At 35.7% G+C, this 17,074-nt stretch overlaps 2 protein-coding genes and 1 long non-coding RNA gene across 3 annotated transcripts in view; all 3 read left to right on the top strand.

The window, feature by feature from the left end:
* LOC311094737 (uncharacterized protein) overlaps positions 1 to 17,074 on the top strand; it is a 231,146-nt gene that overhangs the window by 158,792 nt on the left and 55,280 nt on the right. The window lies entirely within an intron of this gene.
* Positions 1,975 to 3,933, top strand: LOC311094970. The gene is made up of 8 exons (XR_014608745.1): positions 1,975 to 2,074; positions 2,382 to 2,487; positions 2,586 to 2,692; positions 2,800 to 2,891; positions 3,005 to 3,088; positions 3,194 to 3,286; positions 3,388 to 3,496; positions 3,799 to 3,933. It is a non-coding gene; the product is annotated as an uncharacterized lncRNA (long non-coding RNA).
* The window catches only part of LOC311094569 (uncharacterized protein), a 93,063-nt gene continuing 85,353 nt past the window's right edge, over positions 9,365 to 17,074 (top strand). The window contains exon 1 of the mRNA XM_084132612.1: positions 9,365 to 9,380. The gene's annotated coding sequence lies outside the window, so the exon portion shown is untranslated. The remainder of the gene's footprint in view (positions 9,381 to 17,074) is intronic.

Raw genomic sequence — 17,074 nt, 5'->3', positions numbered from 1 at the left:
GGCAGTTCATTTAAAATCTGGCCTTAATAGTATAATTGGCGAAACACAAAATGGATTTATGAAAAATAGGCATATTAGCTCCAACATAAGATTAGTTCTTGAACTTATTGATTATTCAGAGAATATTGGTTCAGAAGCTATTATAATGTTTTTGGATTTTTATAAAGCATTTGACTCTTTAGAACACCAATTTTTGCTTAAATCTCTTAGTCTTTTTGGTTTTGGATGTACATTTATCAATATGGTTAATAATGACATTAACTCTTCAGTTTTGGTTGGCTTTCAGGAGTGCGCCAAGGTTGCCCCATTTCCCCATTTTTTTCTGTTAGCTGTTGAATTGTTATCAATTGTTATTTCACAAAATCTATTATTCATTCTTTCTCCGAAGCTTCAGGCTTATATTTAAATGTTTATTTTCTCATAATTATTGCTTTCTCATACAATCGAAAATGGTTCATTACTCGAAGCTTCATTCAGATATAAATTGCAGCACCATCTCATGGTGAAGTAAATGTAATGCAGCAAAGCTGACAACCATAAAATGCAAGTTATATGTTAACGCCCCGTTTATGACGTGTTTACCGAGGCTATCAAAGCTGAAACAGTGTTAGTGCTGTGAAACTCATTTATGTAGGTGAATTTTACAGATACTGATGAATTTCATGTGTTCACCTTGATAATAAAACATTAAGCATGATGAGTGTGTGTGTAATTATTTCTTTAGACAAGGACAGAAGATCAGACCAGCTTAAAAAAAGTTGGAAACCATCACAGAAATTCTAATGGTTTCTATTAAAATACCAATAGGAACCATTGGCTTTTACCATTTAAACCACTACATAATTATTTTTTGAAGTGTGTTTGGGACATATTCCATTAGGATTTAATGCCCCCACCAATACAACCCAACACATATCAGTAGAGACCCACAGAGACCACTATAATTCCCATTACAACCAATAAAATTCCCATGAAAACCATTAAATCCAATAGAATTTCTGTAATGGTTTCTATAGTTTTTTTTAGCAGGGCAGTATCATGTATGAAAGCTTTATCTTGTTTAGCTGTGGGAAGCAGAACTCTATAACTTGTTAACTGGTCTCGCATCTCTCACGGAGGAGCGGGAATTTTCTTAGCAATGGTAAAACGCACATCAACCGATCACTTGTTTAGCATTCATGTAAACACTACATTCAGATTCACCGATCGGAATGAATTCAGTTAGATTGAAACAAAAGGTGTGCATGTAAACAATGAATGGCGACCGCAGAACGCAAAAGCTGAATCCCGGACATTTTGAACGATCTCGCCCGCCGGACAAGTCCGGGAAAAGGAGGATGGTAACCCCTACTTACTCAGCTTTCTCCTACTATTCAGCTTTCTCCACAGAACAAGAGCCTGCTAGCTTAGCTTCCAAAGAAAGACGGCTGACACTGTGTACATTCTGTGAGTGAGATCCCAGCCTCTATGGGCGGGCTGAAAACATGCGGGACAACGCCATCTACTGGCTGTAGTCTTTAGCCTCTGGCCAGAAAATCCTCCGATGATGATGCAAAATGACGATTTTTGCGTCATCGGAGGATTTTTTCCAGACAAAAAATATATAAATCTCTTGTCTTGGGATATGAGGGTGGAAAGCATGGTAATTCGAAAATACTACACACTGTAAAACCTAAGACTGAAAGTTACTAAACTAAATGAGTACATTTAACTTATTTTTTTAAAAAAAGTTAGTTTAACTTAATAAAATATGTGATATTAACTCAAAAACTGCAATGTATTAAGCAGAACTTAAACCGAATAAGTTATGAATAACCTATTTGTTATTTTAGCTTTTAAATTTTATTTTTCAAGAAATTACATTTGTATAAGGAGATGAAATAAACAATTAAATAAATACATTTAACATTTTCTGCTTCATTTGAAGCCTACATTTAGGTCTCTCTACGGCCTTCTCCCTCACGCACCGGAAAACCCGCGTATTTATTTCAATCTGCCCATCCCCCACAGCTCAGCTCACACACGAAGTAACTCGGAGTCGGAACAGAATGGCGGCCATGGAGAGATTTAACAGGTAAGCACGGCAAAATGCTTCGTCCTCTTTAGAGCACTTGTACGTTTAACGTTGTATTGTCGTTACTCTTCATCTTAAGAAGACCGACTAGCTAAAGTAACGTAGGCTACTAACTACTGTAATAAGACTAAGTTATGCCATTTGTGTCACGTCACAGAAACGCCAAGCCAACGCGACATTGCATTTAGCACTAACTTAGAGATTTTTTTTAATCAGCGGCAGTAAGTTAGTTGTACTGTGAGTACACGACAGTTTTGTCACTGGAACAGTAATTTATATGTGTGTGCGTTTTGTCACATTTTTACAGAGCGTGTCCCGCGCAAATTTGGATATTTATCAGTGAGGACGAAACTGACTGACTCCACTAGTGCTAACGTTAACCGTCATTCACACGGCAAAAACTAAAGAAATAGGTAACGTTAATACAAGCTGACATACTCTTTTATTTATTATGTTGTGAGTAAACCACAGAAGTGGAAAATTAATATTTTTTTGTGTTTTCTCATTTTAGCGTAAACAAACGTGTCCCGCGCAATTTTGGATATTGTGAGGAGACTAGCAGCTATAACGTTATCGTCCACCGACCGACATTTACCCGGCAAAAACTAAATAAAAAAGGTAATACAAGCTGACCTATTTCTTCATTTATAATGCTGTGAGTAAACTTAAGTTTTTTCAGTGGAAGATTAATTAATTTCTGTGTGTTTTCTCACATTTTTGCTTAGACAAAAGTGTCCAGAGCCATTTTGGATCATTATCAGTGATTGAGACTACCATCCACCGCCCGTCATTCACATGGCAACAACTGCAGAAATAGGTAATACAAGCTGACTTATTCCTTTATTTATTATGCTGTGAGTAACGTAAACCAATTTTTGGACAGTGGAAAACTAATTAATATTTTGTGTTTTTTCTCACATTTTGTCATAGACAAATGTGTCCCTTGGGCAATTTTGGATATCGGTGAGGAGACTATCAACCACCGACCGTCATTCATACAAAAAAAAAAAAAAGGTAATACAAGCTGACATATTTCCTCATTTATAATGATGAGTAAACTACAGTTTTGTCAGTGTAAGAGTAATTCATATTTTTGTGTTTTCTCACGTATTTGCATAGACAAACGTGTTCCGTGCAATTTAGGGTCTAGTGAGGAGACCTGACTATCCTCCACATCGACTGTCATTCACGTGGCAAAAATGAAAGAAAAAGGTACTACAAACTGACCTATTCTATTTATTATGCTGTGAGTAAATTACATTTTTGTCAGTGGAAAATGTATTAATTTTTTTTTTTTTTTTTTTTTTTCACAGTTCAAAATAGACAAACGTGTCCTGCGCATTTTTGGATCTATTTCAGTAAGAAGACTGACTGACTATCCTCCAGTGACTGTCATTCACATGGCAAAAACTAAAGAAAAAGGTAATTTCCCAGGGAAAGCAAGAACTGAGAACTGATAAGAATGTAAAATGTGCACCTTGAAATGCAATGTAAGTCATTTTGGATCTTGTCAAATCTAGTTGTACTGTCAATCTCAAAGCTCTTTTCCATTTTAGATGTGTTTGTGTGTTTTTATAGTGAAAACAAATGCTGCCGCTCAGTCTTTTTGCCACTTAGCCGACGGTGACGTCACGCATAACCTCTATTCTAGCATTTATGCTGTGAGTAAACCAGTTTTGTCAGTGGAAGATTAATGTTTTTTTTGTTTGTTTGTTTATTCACAGTTCGCCAGACAGAAGTCATGTGCAGTTTTGTATTTTGGACAGTGAGGAGACTGACTGACCATCTTTCACAACATTCATCACTGAGAACCTTTTGTAAAATAAATTATTTTTCAATAAATACTATTAATAACTGCATCCTTTTCTTTGACCATTTCTTTATACCAGGGTTCCTCAAACTCGGTCCTGGAGGGCCACTGTCCTGCAGAGTTTAGCTCCAACACTGATCAAACACACCTGAGCAAGCTAATCAATGTCTTCAGGATCTCTAGAAACTCACAGCTAGGTGTGTTTGATCAGGGTTGGAGCTAAACTGTGCAGGACAGTGGCCCTCCAGGACCGAGTTTGAGGAATCCTGCTTTATACCAATGTTTTTCCTTTGTCTTATAAAACTTTATTAATTTGAGTTTAATCAACTTAAATCATTTACCGCAATCGGTTTCCTAAAACCATTTGAGTAGCTATATAGTTGTTATGACTTGATTAGATTTATTAAATGAACTCAAACCAGTTAGTTTAAATGGTTTAAATTACTTTAAAAGTTTAATGGAATGAACTTAAAATATTCAAGTTACATATACTCAAAATGAATGACTAAACGAACACTAAATTATGAGTGAATATGACTCAATATATATAAGTTCACAATACTCATATGTATTTATTTTAAAACTTAAATGGTTTGCCGCAATTAGTTTCCTTAATCGGTTTGAGTTGAGTTAACTTGTTGGGTTTTACAGTGCAGGTTTTCTACTAATACAAAGCTTAATGCTAAATCCTGAAGTATCCCTTTAAATAACTTGCGTTCACAGCAAGCACAAGTTGTGATTTTTGCTGTGCACATGCGTATTAGTGTCCTCTTTGATCGTGGGAAATTTGAACAATGGACGAAGAAATCGGGAAAAGTTTTTTTTCTAAAGTAGGACGTTCACTTCAACATGCACTCTCCACAATGAATAGCTTATTATCCTTATATGACTGTTAAACGTAACTGGTATCACCACAAACGTTATTCTGTGCCCTAAAAACTGGCATATTTCATGGTATTGTGTCACGCAAGGTAATTGCAAAATCTAGAGAAATGTGCGAGGTGGCCAGCGGGGGGGGTATAGTTGAGACACACGTGTACCAACTGTACCCCCAATAGAGTTCTATTAGGAAACACACTGTTTAGTTGTGCAGTGTTATGATAAAAGGTCGAATAGAGGATCAAATAGATCCCAAACCGAGTTCAAAGTTCTGAAAAACCCAAAGGGCAGGTTTGATCCAGATCAAATGTAAGATCGGATTACATGCTCTGATCTTAGTTCAGAATCCCTCTTTTGCTTTTGAAAAACCCATTTCCAAGATTTGATCCAATCCGTGATCTGAAATCCCACTGGATTACTTTTGAAAAACTGGGCCTAGAAGATATTTCTAGTGTAATAAAATATCGCATATTAATTTTCCAAGCAAAATGTATATTTCAGTCAGAATTATTGCGCTCCTATTTGGCGCGCATGCGCGCAGCGGCGCTCGTTCAATATGAAGATTAGCAGCAAAATGGATACATTTGCATGACTTTCTAACATTTACAGATGGAGAATATAACTGTAAAATGTAAGTTTTGTACTGAGAAAAAAAAAAAAACATGTCACAAACGCATAAAACAGCACAAAATATATGCTGTTTTTTGCTTGGAAAATTTATATGCGATATTTTATAACTTCAGAAATATCTTCTAATTATAATAATTTATCTTTAGGATGTTGGATAAGTTGCAGTGAACTTCTAGCGAACAGAAGTACTTCAGTGAACAGAAGTAGCCTAATTCAGGGAAGTTTTTTTTTAAGAAACTAAATATATAAAGATACAAAATATAGTTTTGGGTGTAGGACCTATGCTACTTAATAAAGATGATGTATACTTATTTAGAATGCTGAGAATTACAGCTTTTAATGCAATATTTTTTAATTAATGCAAAATTAATGTAAGTGAGTGGTAGTGGTAAATTAATGGTAAATGAGTGGTAAGATTTAGTTTCTAAAGTACATTATGGAGAGGATAACATGAAATTAAGAGCAAATGTATACATTTTGAAAAGATATGTGCAACTCTAAAAGCAAAGAATATTCCATAAAATAAAGGAATATATATTAGCCTACATTAACTACATTTTTATATAACCCTCCCTACCTTTTATTTCTAGGCTAGTTATTTGTTATTTTATGTATTTACTTATTTAATATTGAATATTTGATATTCAAATAATATTACTTGAATAACTATTAGGAATTATGTGTCATTATAAGAGTTTGATATAAATATGTGAATGTTAAATTTGTATTAATATTTATTGTTTTTTGTCTTTTCCGCCTTAAATCATATGTAAAAGTGTCTAACTATGTACTTTTTGGTTATTGTTCTAATCATGTGTGTTGGTGGGTATTATCACAAAAGAAAAAAAGTAGAAGGAAAAATAAGGAATATTTATTGGGGGAAAATATGATGTATTTAAAGGAACTGTCCATTTGTATAATTGTGTTAAATGTGTTTGAATTGAAAGACCGATAAAGTACATTATATATATATATATATATATATATAGCCTATATATATATATATATGCTAAAATATTTGTTATTTGGACATTAGATGTGCCTTATTTAGAATTTTAAACCTACAAGTGTATTTTTATGATATATTCAAATGTAGGCTACTGTCAATTACTAAGCTCAGATTCATCTTACCAGTTAAAATTCATACTGTGCTTTTGTGATTATTTATTTTTAATTTTGTGATTTTAACTTCTGCTTTACAAAGCTTTTTTTTTAGATTGTGTTCTAATGTTCTTCTAATAATCATAAACATATACCACAGCTGCCAAACAAACCAGAGAGAAATGTTTTCATAAGTCTATATTGTCTAATTTATCATTGTAGCCTTATTTAAGTTGATTTTCTGTATAATGTGTATTTATGTTTGGACTAATAATGGTTAATAAAGTCCAATAATGGTATGAGAGAGTGTCAGTGGTCATATCATTGTGTTCTTGTCGGTCAGTGTTAGAGGATCTGTGTAACAGCTGAGGCTTAGCCTGACAGTTAGCCTGCCCTGGACCAGGCTAGTTTCCCAGCATAAGTTGCCAGGGTAACTGAGTTTGAACTATTTTAAGTTTGTTTTATGAAAGAGAATCCACCGACAATAAAGTCTGACTAACCAAAATAAGCCTGGCTTATATTCTAATCTTGTTTTATGGAACAACCCTCAGGTCACCTCCTACTTCCTACCTATATTTACCTTTACCTGTGCCCACTACTGCCCTCAGGGGGTTGTTCCATAAAAGACGCTTAGAAAAGCGGGGATTAAACTCCAAAACCGGACTTGAATGAGCCTAACAAATAAGTTGGGGCTAAAGTGGTTCCATAAAAGGTAATTGAAGTTCACGCAATCTCACTAATTTGATCCAGGTTTATCAAGTCTAGATAATTGCGTGTGCACGCGTTTCTGAAGCAGCCCTAGAGGTCGATCGTGGATCAAATCGATCCACCATCAAACAGCGTATATTTTGTGCTGTTTTTATGCGTTTGTGACATGTTTTTTTTTTTTCCTCAGTGCAAAACTTGCATTTTACAGTTATATTCTCCATCTGTAAATGTTAGAAAGTCGAGCAAATGTATCCATTTTACTGCTAATCTTCATATTGAACGAGCGCCGCTGCGCGCATGCGCGGCAAATAGGAGCGCAATAATTCTGACTAAAATATACATTTTGCTTGGAAAATTAATATGCAATATTTTATAACACTAGAAATATCTTCTAATTATAATAATTTATCTTTAGGATGTTGGATAAGTTGCAGTGAACTTCTAGCGAACAGAAGTACTTCAGTGAACAGAAGTAGCCTAATTCAGGGAAGTTTTTTTTTAAGAAACTAAATATATAAAGATACAAAATATAGTTTTGGGTGTAGGACCTATGCTACTTAATAAAGATGATGTATACTTATTTAGAATGCTGAGAATTACAGCTTTTAATGCAATAATTTTTTGGATAAAGCAAGAATCCCCAGTTTTAAATGAGTGGTTAGATTTAGTTTCTAGAATGTATTTTTTATATATTATACATATAATATATTCTTAATGTACTTTACATTATGAAGAGGATAACATGAAATTAAGAGCAAATGTATACATTTTGAAAAGATATGTGCAACTCTAAAATCAAAGAATATTCCATAAAATAAAGGAATATATATTAGCCTACATTAACATTTTTATATAACCCTCCCTCCCTTTTATTTCTAGGCTAGTTATATGTTATTTTATTTATTTGCTTATTTAATATTGAATATTTGATATTCAAATAATATTACTTGAATAACTATTAGGAATTATGTGTCATTATAAGAGTTTGATATAAATATGTGAATGTTACATTTTTATTAATATTTATTTATTGTTTTTTGTCTTTTCCCCCTTAAATCATATGTAAAAGTGTCTAACTATGTACTTCTTGGTTATTGTTCTAATCATGTGTGTTGGTGGGTATTATCACAAAAGAAAAAAAGTAGAAGGAAAAATAAGGAATATTTATTGGGGGAAAATATGATGTCTTTAAAGGAACTGTCCATTTGTATAATTGTGTTAAATGTGTTTGAATTGAAAGACATAATAAAGTATAGATAGATAGATAGATAGATAGATAGATAGATAGATAGATAGATAGATAGATAGATAGATAGATATGCTAAAATATTTGTTGTGTATTTTTACAAGTGTATTTTTATGATAGCAATAACTGTAAAGGGACTATTGTACTGTGCTTTTGTAATTATTTATTTTTAATTTTGTGATTTTAACTTCTGCTTTACAAAGCTTTTTTTAGATTGTGTTCTAATGTTCTTCTAATCATAAACATGTACTACAGCTGCCAAACAAAACCAGAGAGAATGAATATATATATATAGGTCTATATTGTCTAATTTATCATTGTAGCCTTATTTAAGTTGATTTTCTGTATACTGTGTATTTATTTTTGGACTAATAATGGTTAATAAAGTCCAATAATGGTATGAGAGAGTGTCAGTGGTCATATCATTGTGTTCTTGTCGGTCAGTGTTAGAGGATCTGTGTAACAACTGAGGCTTAGCCTGACAGTTAGCCTGCCCTGGACCAGGCTAGTTTCCCAGCATAAGTTGCCAGGGTAACTGAGTTCGAACTATATTAAGTTTGCTTTATGAAACCGAATCTACCAAAAATAAGCCTGACTAACCGAAATAAGCCTAGCTTATACTCTAATCTTGGTTTATGGAACAGCCCCCAGGACTTTACAGGCCAAAACACTTTTCAGACTGGATGGAGGTGATCCTCCTCTGCTTATTCTGACTATTTTGTGCTTCACTTGAAAAAGTTCCTTTCACCTTTAGTAACTGGAGTCACTTCAGTTCTAAAATAATAATAATGGAAGGCTACTAGTAAAGCTGAATCTGCGGCCCTGATTGGCTGCGGGGGTGTCCCGTACGCGTGTGCTTCCGATGACATCACCGCTCGCTCGCGCCGTCTCTTCCCTCATTGAGAGAGAGTTTCACCGTCGAGTCTTCTGAGGTGAGGAGAGCAGTTCACCGTATTTCTCATATTTACTCAACCATCACACACACTACAGTTTGATTAAGCGACAGACTCATTTCTGTATTGTTTTCATCGATCACAGCGATACTTGTGCGTCTTTTCTGGCGTCTTCCTTCTGAAATAAACATTTAGTGCAGCAGCAGCGAGCATGAGGAGAATGTGTTGAGTTCATTCAGACCTGAGCGAGTTTAAGTTCGTTTGTGTGATTGACTCGATGTTTGGAGTGAGAACTGTTACTGAATGTCAAGTTAAAGTTTGAGATCTGTGAGGGGAATCGATCTCAAGTGTTTCTGTTGCCGTTTTCATGTTTACCTTTATTTCTTTGTCGACATTTATCTTTGGCAGATTACATTTACTTATTAAAATGGATGTAGACACTTTATATTGCCCCTGTATGAGTAATGAATGTGGGAAATATCAAGATACATGCATGGGAATATGAATATTAATTAAGTTTGACACAGGAAACGTTACATTTTCTTCATTTTTTAGAGTTTTATGATCATTGTCAGTTTCTGTACATATACAAATATCATGTTAATGGAATTACTTTATTGCTATTAATAGTTATTATAAAGTCAAACTATATTTAGATTAACATATTATGGTGTTGTAGTTATTTGCCTGAAGGGGTTATTTATTTAATTATTTTGTTTTATTATTGGTGATTTATCACTTATTTTGGTGGTTATATTGTGAGAAAATAACAGTATTGTCTTTCAATATAGCAGTTTTACAGGCTTTTGTCACGTATCCTGACTCAAATAATGTGTTTCTAACAGCAAACACTCAGAATAAAGTGAGATGATCTGCTGATGATCCTGAATGGCTTGTTGAATGAGTGTTGATAGTCTGAGGCTCATCAATATTAACAGATCTGCTGAAAACACTCTTTATTTCAAGACAATAGTTCCTGTTTTCTCCTCATTTATTATGCTGATGTCTTCAGATCTCCTGTAAATTGTCACTTAAAGCTCATTTCATTGGTGTCAGCAGACTGAGGGTATTTGTTGGTTACTTTATGTAGCTTTAATAAATTCTAGTATGGTAGTCTCAGCAAAAGCATATAACAGAGGGATTTCTTCGTCTCCTATTCTCTCTATTATGAACACAGTATAAAGGTCCTCCAGGCTACTAATGTACATGTGGTAGGATAGCCAGACACTGACCATGACCTTGTTATTCAATGCATCATATTCATATGTAAGGTATACACTATCTTATTGGTTAACTCGCTAACAGTCTATCTAACAGTAGCCTATGTTTATTTCTGTTTATGCTTTCAACTGTTTTTCTTACCATTATTTATGTTACATTACTTATTTTATTTAAGAATTTACATTATTTTATTTTGATGTCCATGAGCATAAAACAAACTCAGTAACTTGTATATTTTTGATTTTGGCAGATTAGCTCCTCCCACAGTAATTCATCATCAGTGAAGCTCCTCCCACAGTAATTCCCCAATAAATGCTCTAAATTCCCATCAGCTACAAGTGAAGACGAGCATCAGAGCATCAGGAAGAGCTGAAATCTGCAAAGACTGAGTTTATTAAAGAGGACAGTGAGAACATGAGTGATCCAGAACCCTGCAGAATGAAACACACTGAAGATCCTGAAGAACAAAGAGGTTGGTGTTTATTCTCCATTCATTCACGATGCTGAAGAACATTCATGTTAGAAACCAGTGTTTCCCACAGAATTAGATTCTATTTGTGGTGGTGTGGTGGGGGATGATTAAGGCACAACAAAAGGGTTAAATATATCATACATTTTTATTGACACTGTTGTAAAGTTTTCTTTGTTCGAAGCAGAGACCAGTGAGACAGTCGGGATCGCGTTCAACAGAAGTTATTCTTTATTGAGAACTCCGCTGTACGCGGCTGTAGAAACTTCCAACATGATCTAACTCAAATACAGTATGCATTGTAGTTATATACATTCCAAGGGGGAGGGATTACATAGAGGTGGAGACTCTGAACAAAGCATGCAAATGAAGTAGGAACACACCCTACTCTGAGTCCAATTGAATCAGCATAACTATTCACATGCTGATACTGGCCAGGAACTCCAATTCCAAGAGCCATCCCAGTGCCATTAAAGACAAAAGGTGAAAGTCAATCAACCTAACGATTCAACGTCTGGGCTCCGAAAGGTGAGAATCAAGTGATCTGATTCATTTAAAACACAATAGAGAAAACAGGTCTAGCAGGAAAGGAGACTCTTTGCTGGAGACTCCATAATCATCTGAAATCAGTCTACTAAACTTTATCAGTTTATATACTATTGCAGTGGAAAAACTAAATTAAACATTTAATAAAAATGTAATCCAACACTTCCCCCTTTGAGAGTTCTAATAACTCTCACAAAAATACAAATTTAAACACTTAAAAGTTCAATTCTTGTAACTTGAAAAAATTACAGGCACGTATAACTTATTCTGTGTTGTGTCCTTGATTTGCATGAGTGTCATAGTTCTTCTCAAAACCATAACTGTTGACACCTGCGACGCAGGGTGTAAAATGTCATATAAACTACATGATTACATAGAAAACCATGTAGCATAAGAGTGGAAGTCTTGAAAGTCCATGGCGCCTGAATAGCTGTGAAGTCTGTTTCCTGTAGAGTCCATTTGTCACGTAGAGTCGCTCTGATGACTCGTCCCTCATGAGGCTTGTTCATGGAAATCTGAGGTGATGTTTTATACCAAGATGCCGCTTGTGAAGACATCATGGCATACACACATACCTGTAACACAATAAAACAAAGAAACGGCAGACCAGCAGTATTCATGCATGGACTTCATTCTTCCATAAGTCGCACATGTTCTGTGTTGATTTTCTGTAATTGCATGTTGACACAGAAACGAAACATGCGATTAGGGTCCGTGAATTCTCTGCGTTGTGTATTTTTCATTTTCTTTTGTGATAGTTCTTTCAGCAGTGGGTGTATTAGTCTTCTTTAGGTTGTGGCTTCATATGCAGATAAGACGTCGTTGCATATGGATTTTTTTTTTGGAACAGCCCTCAAGTGTTTATCTGCACAGAGGAAGAAAGAAAACAAAACAGAGCAGTATTTCTTCAAAACACTACGGTTGTAGCAGTTTTAACACTATGGTTCTATCGTTTTCAGAGTCTACGGTTGTCGTTTCATTCTTTCCCTATTTCTTAATTTATGAGACACCTAAAAAAGAACAGTGGGGTGAGGATGGACTATGGTTGGGAAGGGCCTATAAGGGAATCTTCACCGCAGGGTTGGCCCCCGAAAGCCTGTTGCTTCCAGTTCTCCCCTGGGCACCTCACTGGTCCATGTGTCCTATCCTATCCCTGTGTTGTGTACACACTGTACAGTGTGTGAGAAAATTGGCACATTTCCATTCTCCAGTGAAACATCAGTCCTAATAAACATCATTAACAGAGGATGGTTGTCTGACTGCAATATTTTATGGCATAACATTTAAGGCTGTGAGTCTTATTCAGTGTCCCCCAAACAAAAGCTGAGACAGTCACTTTCCTTTTGTTCTATTAAACAAAAATAAGTCTTTCATCGTTGTTGTAAGTTACTGGGGAGATTAAGCAATCACAGCCTAAATGGTTAACACTGTATCAAGTTGCCCCACGAGTTTAACGAGGAGGGGAGAGGCTGCTTCAGAATATCAAGCAGGCTAAGCAGAAGCTGAGTGACCTTATTTACATCTTTAAAGTTCTTTTTGCTTTTCCTACACTCATTTCCAAAATGTCCGTGCTTGCCACAGTAAGAACAACTGGCTTCTCTAGGACTTTTGCGTTTCTTTTGCTTCTCTGAGTTGACCTTAAAGGATGCTGCTGCAATTTTTACTCTTGCCTTGACATCAGAGTCTCTTTCCCACATAGCTAAACTGTCCAAGTTGTCTTGCAGGGTTCTATTTGACCATGTAAGATCTAAGAAAGGCAATGCATTTCTATGTTCTGACAAAAGACCATCGGACCATGCGCGAACTAGAGGACCATTATGACCTAACACTTTCTCTGGAGTGTCGGCAATTCCGCTGTAAATGGCAGCGGTCTGACAGAATCGTTCTGTGTACTCACAAACAGTTTCTTTTTTCTCTTGTACACAATTGGTAATTTTTGACCAATCGATTTTCGGTCCTAAGATATTCTTTAGGATTTTCAAAACACCTTCTCTCAAATCGCCTTTACTGACATGTTGCAGTTCGGAAGTAACAGCAGACTCAAAATTGTTGAATTCAGATTCAGTTAGAATTTGTGACATCAGCTGTGTGACTTCCGGCAACGACATGTCGTAAAGATGCATTTTACTGAACAATGCTCTTCTAAATTCAGAAAAATTTGTACGTGCTGAGGGTAAACTCTGGGAGAGTCTATCTATATCCTTAGGACCTAAAGATGTTTTGGCAACCGTTTGTATTTGGACAACAGAAGAGTTCAGAGTAACACTTTCAGTTCCCTGAGATCTTCTCCTAGCCCCACAAACCTGCACTGAATCTACAGGCTGATCAGTTACTGATTGGATGGCTACATTTGTTTCAACAAAAGCTTTTAAGTCAGGATAATTGTTATCAGGCTGACTAACTTCTTCCACATCAGTTTTTTCTGCATCTTTGTTGCGGTTTACTTTCTTAGTCAACGAAGATATTCTAGCATGGAGCTCTTTGATCTGTTTCTCTAGCTCAGAGTTGCGCTTAGACTGTTCTGTAGCTAGGGTTAAACCGAATTCTCTGTGACACAAGATAATGCCTTTGACACTGTTCTTGCGAATACTTTCTCCTAGTACCTTTTTACAATCTTCGATTGACCAAACTTTGCCTGGATCAATGCTAAATTTCTTTGTTAAATTCAATCTGACTTCCTCAGTCACGATTGAGTCCATGTGCTCTGATAACAAAGACTTAAATTCACTATTGTCGTGGAAATTACTTTCAACTTTGTCGTGGAAATTACTTTCACAACTTTAAATAATAATTGGAAGACAGCTGGAAATTTCAAAAGTTATAAAGATCTTTATTTCTTGCAAGAAAGGCTGTTCACACATCAGTCAGAGTCTGATATGAGAAGGCGCTGACTTCTCCTTTTTGCCCAGCTTATATACCCTTAACACATCCTGGTCTGTCTCAAAAGATCGCCTTGGTTTACCTTAAAAGGCAACACGTCTTTGTTCGAGATCTCTGTCTAACATAAATTCTATCTAGACAGAACAATATCACGTCTGCAAAAGTTTCCTGTTTTTAGCTGCTGCTCTTATTCACACATTTTGCTTATCTCTATTTTCATCAAAGCTGCGCACATACTTTTCACACTTGAAGTACACAATAGGTCACGTTGAGTACTCATAGTCTCTTTGCTACCCTGGGCCCGGTTTCCCGATAACGCTCACTCTTAGCCTGCTAAGAAGACTCGAAAGATATATCTTACCAAATTTGTTTATTTTCCTAAGTGTGTTCCCCGAACTATACCTTAGAAAGCTGCTTAAGATATACCTTCTTAAGTGCGACGTGACCCGGCGCTGTCCGTGGCCATGGTGCTGAATTGTTTGAAATCAATGGCTCGAGAATCAATTATTCTCTCGTGCAGGGGCTGTTTATGTGAAAAAGCGGTCATCTTTATAAAAGAAGCACTTCAGAAATAGTTGAAATTGCAATTTATTATGATTATTGGATATTATAAAAAATAATCCAAACTATAATAGCCTATAATAGCCTAACCTACATATTTTAAAATTGTAACATATAGCCTATTGCTGCCACAATAACCTTTTCAAAAATTTACGTGCCGCCTTTTCTTTCCCATCTTTGTTCGCTGAGGTGGAGCTGCGATGAAATATTGTTCTTGTGTAAATACTTTCCAGCATTTCAGTAATAAAAGTTTACATCTTGCGTACGGTGCTCGGCAGTGATCAAAAAGGATTTAAACCGTGAATTTTGAATCTCTTGTAAACTCGGATATGTGGATTCAGACGGCAATTAAATTACCACACGACCTGTTTGTCAAAAAACAGAAGGTACTAATTTGGCCAGGGATTTTTACGCGGATTGGGTGAGAAAAACACTGATATTATGGATTCGGACGGCACTAAAATCACCGACTTACCCCTGTAAATGTTTAAAATACCGGACGAGCCCATGAGAAACAATATTAGCGTCCGAATATGACTTAACTGACAGTAGCCTATGCTTTCACTGGCCTTTAAAAGAGCGTTTTAATTCAATTAATAATATTGTATAATAATATAATTAAAAATCTAACAACAATCAGTGTAATGACAATTTTATTCTTTGCATGAAAACACTTGAATTAGCCTAATTTAATACTGTCTGGGTGTATTAAAACTTCAGAATTATATTCATTTAGACCTGAACAACGCTAAGAGAGAGCTACGAATGGTCCAGACCAACCTTACGAAAGTGTGACTTACAAAAGATATACTTAGCGTACGAACGTTTCGGGAACCGTCCCATAAGGTTAAGAGAGAGGTTAAGGAATAGGTTAAGAACTACTTAGAGATAAGAACGCTTTGGGAAACCGGGCCCAGAACATTTTGTTCCTGCAAGCTTATATGATTATATTTCTTTAAATGCTTATAAGTACAAATAAATGTTCAACGTTAACACAAGTTGCACACACCTAAAGTAAAAGAACACATCTAAATGTAAAATTTCCATTACACTATCTGTCCAAAAAGGTGTAATCTGTCTAGTACTTTTCCTAAACATTTTGTGAATTTCTGTTACCACAAACAAAACACACACACAAAAAAAACTTCTCTCTACTGTCTTGCAAACAGAGGGTACAATCTTATTAGCACATGAGGCTAAATCTAATTCTAAAGCTAATTCTCTAGCTTACAGATAGGTCTTCTCTAGCAAGAGCATACACACAATATTAACATGTAACTGTTAATCTTCCCTGCCATCAACAGAGGGTCAATTTCATCTCTAAAAGAAAACTTATCTTTAAGTTTAAGGCTTATCTTTAGTTAACCAAACTCTACAGCTGTTTGTTAACTACTTCTCTGAACGGCGCAGAGGAAAACATTTGTACTGGTCTGCATTGGTTCTTTTAATGGAGTGAAACTCACCGAGTCTTTCATTTGTAGAGAAAGATTCCGTCTGGAAAAATTCAGTCTTTGAGATCTTTTTGGAGCTTGAAGTTTTCAATCTGGATTCAGAAGATTCAGTCTGGAACTCAGTCAGCTTTGTTGAGATCTTTGAGCTTGAAGTTTCAAGATGCAGTTCTTTGAGCTTAAAATTCTTTGAGTTTCCTTCTTCTCCATCCGGCTTACGGCACCATCTGTTGTAAAGTTTTCTTTCTTCAAAGCAGAGACCAGTGAGACAGTCGGGATCGCGTTCAACAGAAGTTATTCTTTATTGAGAACTCCGCTGTACGCGGCTGTAGAAACTTCCAACATGATCTAACTCAAATACAGTATGCATTGTAGTTATATACATTCCAAGGGGGAGGGATTACATAGAGGTGGAGACTCTGAACAAAGCGTGCAAATGAAGTAGGAACACACCCTACTCTGAGTCCAATTGAATCAACATAACTATTCACATGCTGATACTGGCCAGGAACTCCAATTCCAAGAGCCATCCCAGTGCCATTAAAGACAAAAGGTGAAAGTCAATCAACCTAACGATTCAACGTCTGGGCTCCGAAAGGTGAGAATCA

The sequence above is a fragment of the Abramis brama genome (assembly GCF_963993115.1).
Source record: "Abramis brama genome assembly, chromosome: 1".
Lineage (NCBI taxonomy): Eukaryota > Metazoa > Chordata > Actinopteri > Cypriniformes > Leuciscidae > Abramis > Abramis brama.
The sequence above is the reverse complement of the archived record's forward strand: the minus strand, read 5'-3'. Positions and strand labels throughout refer to the sequence as shown.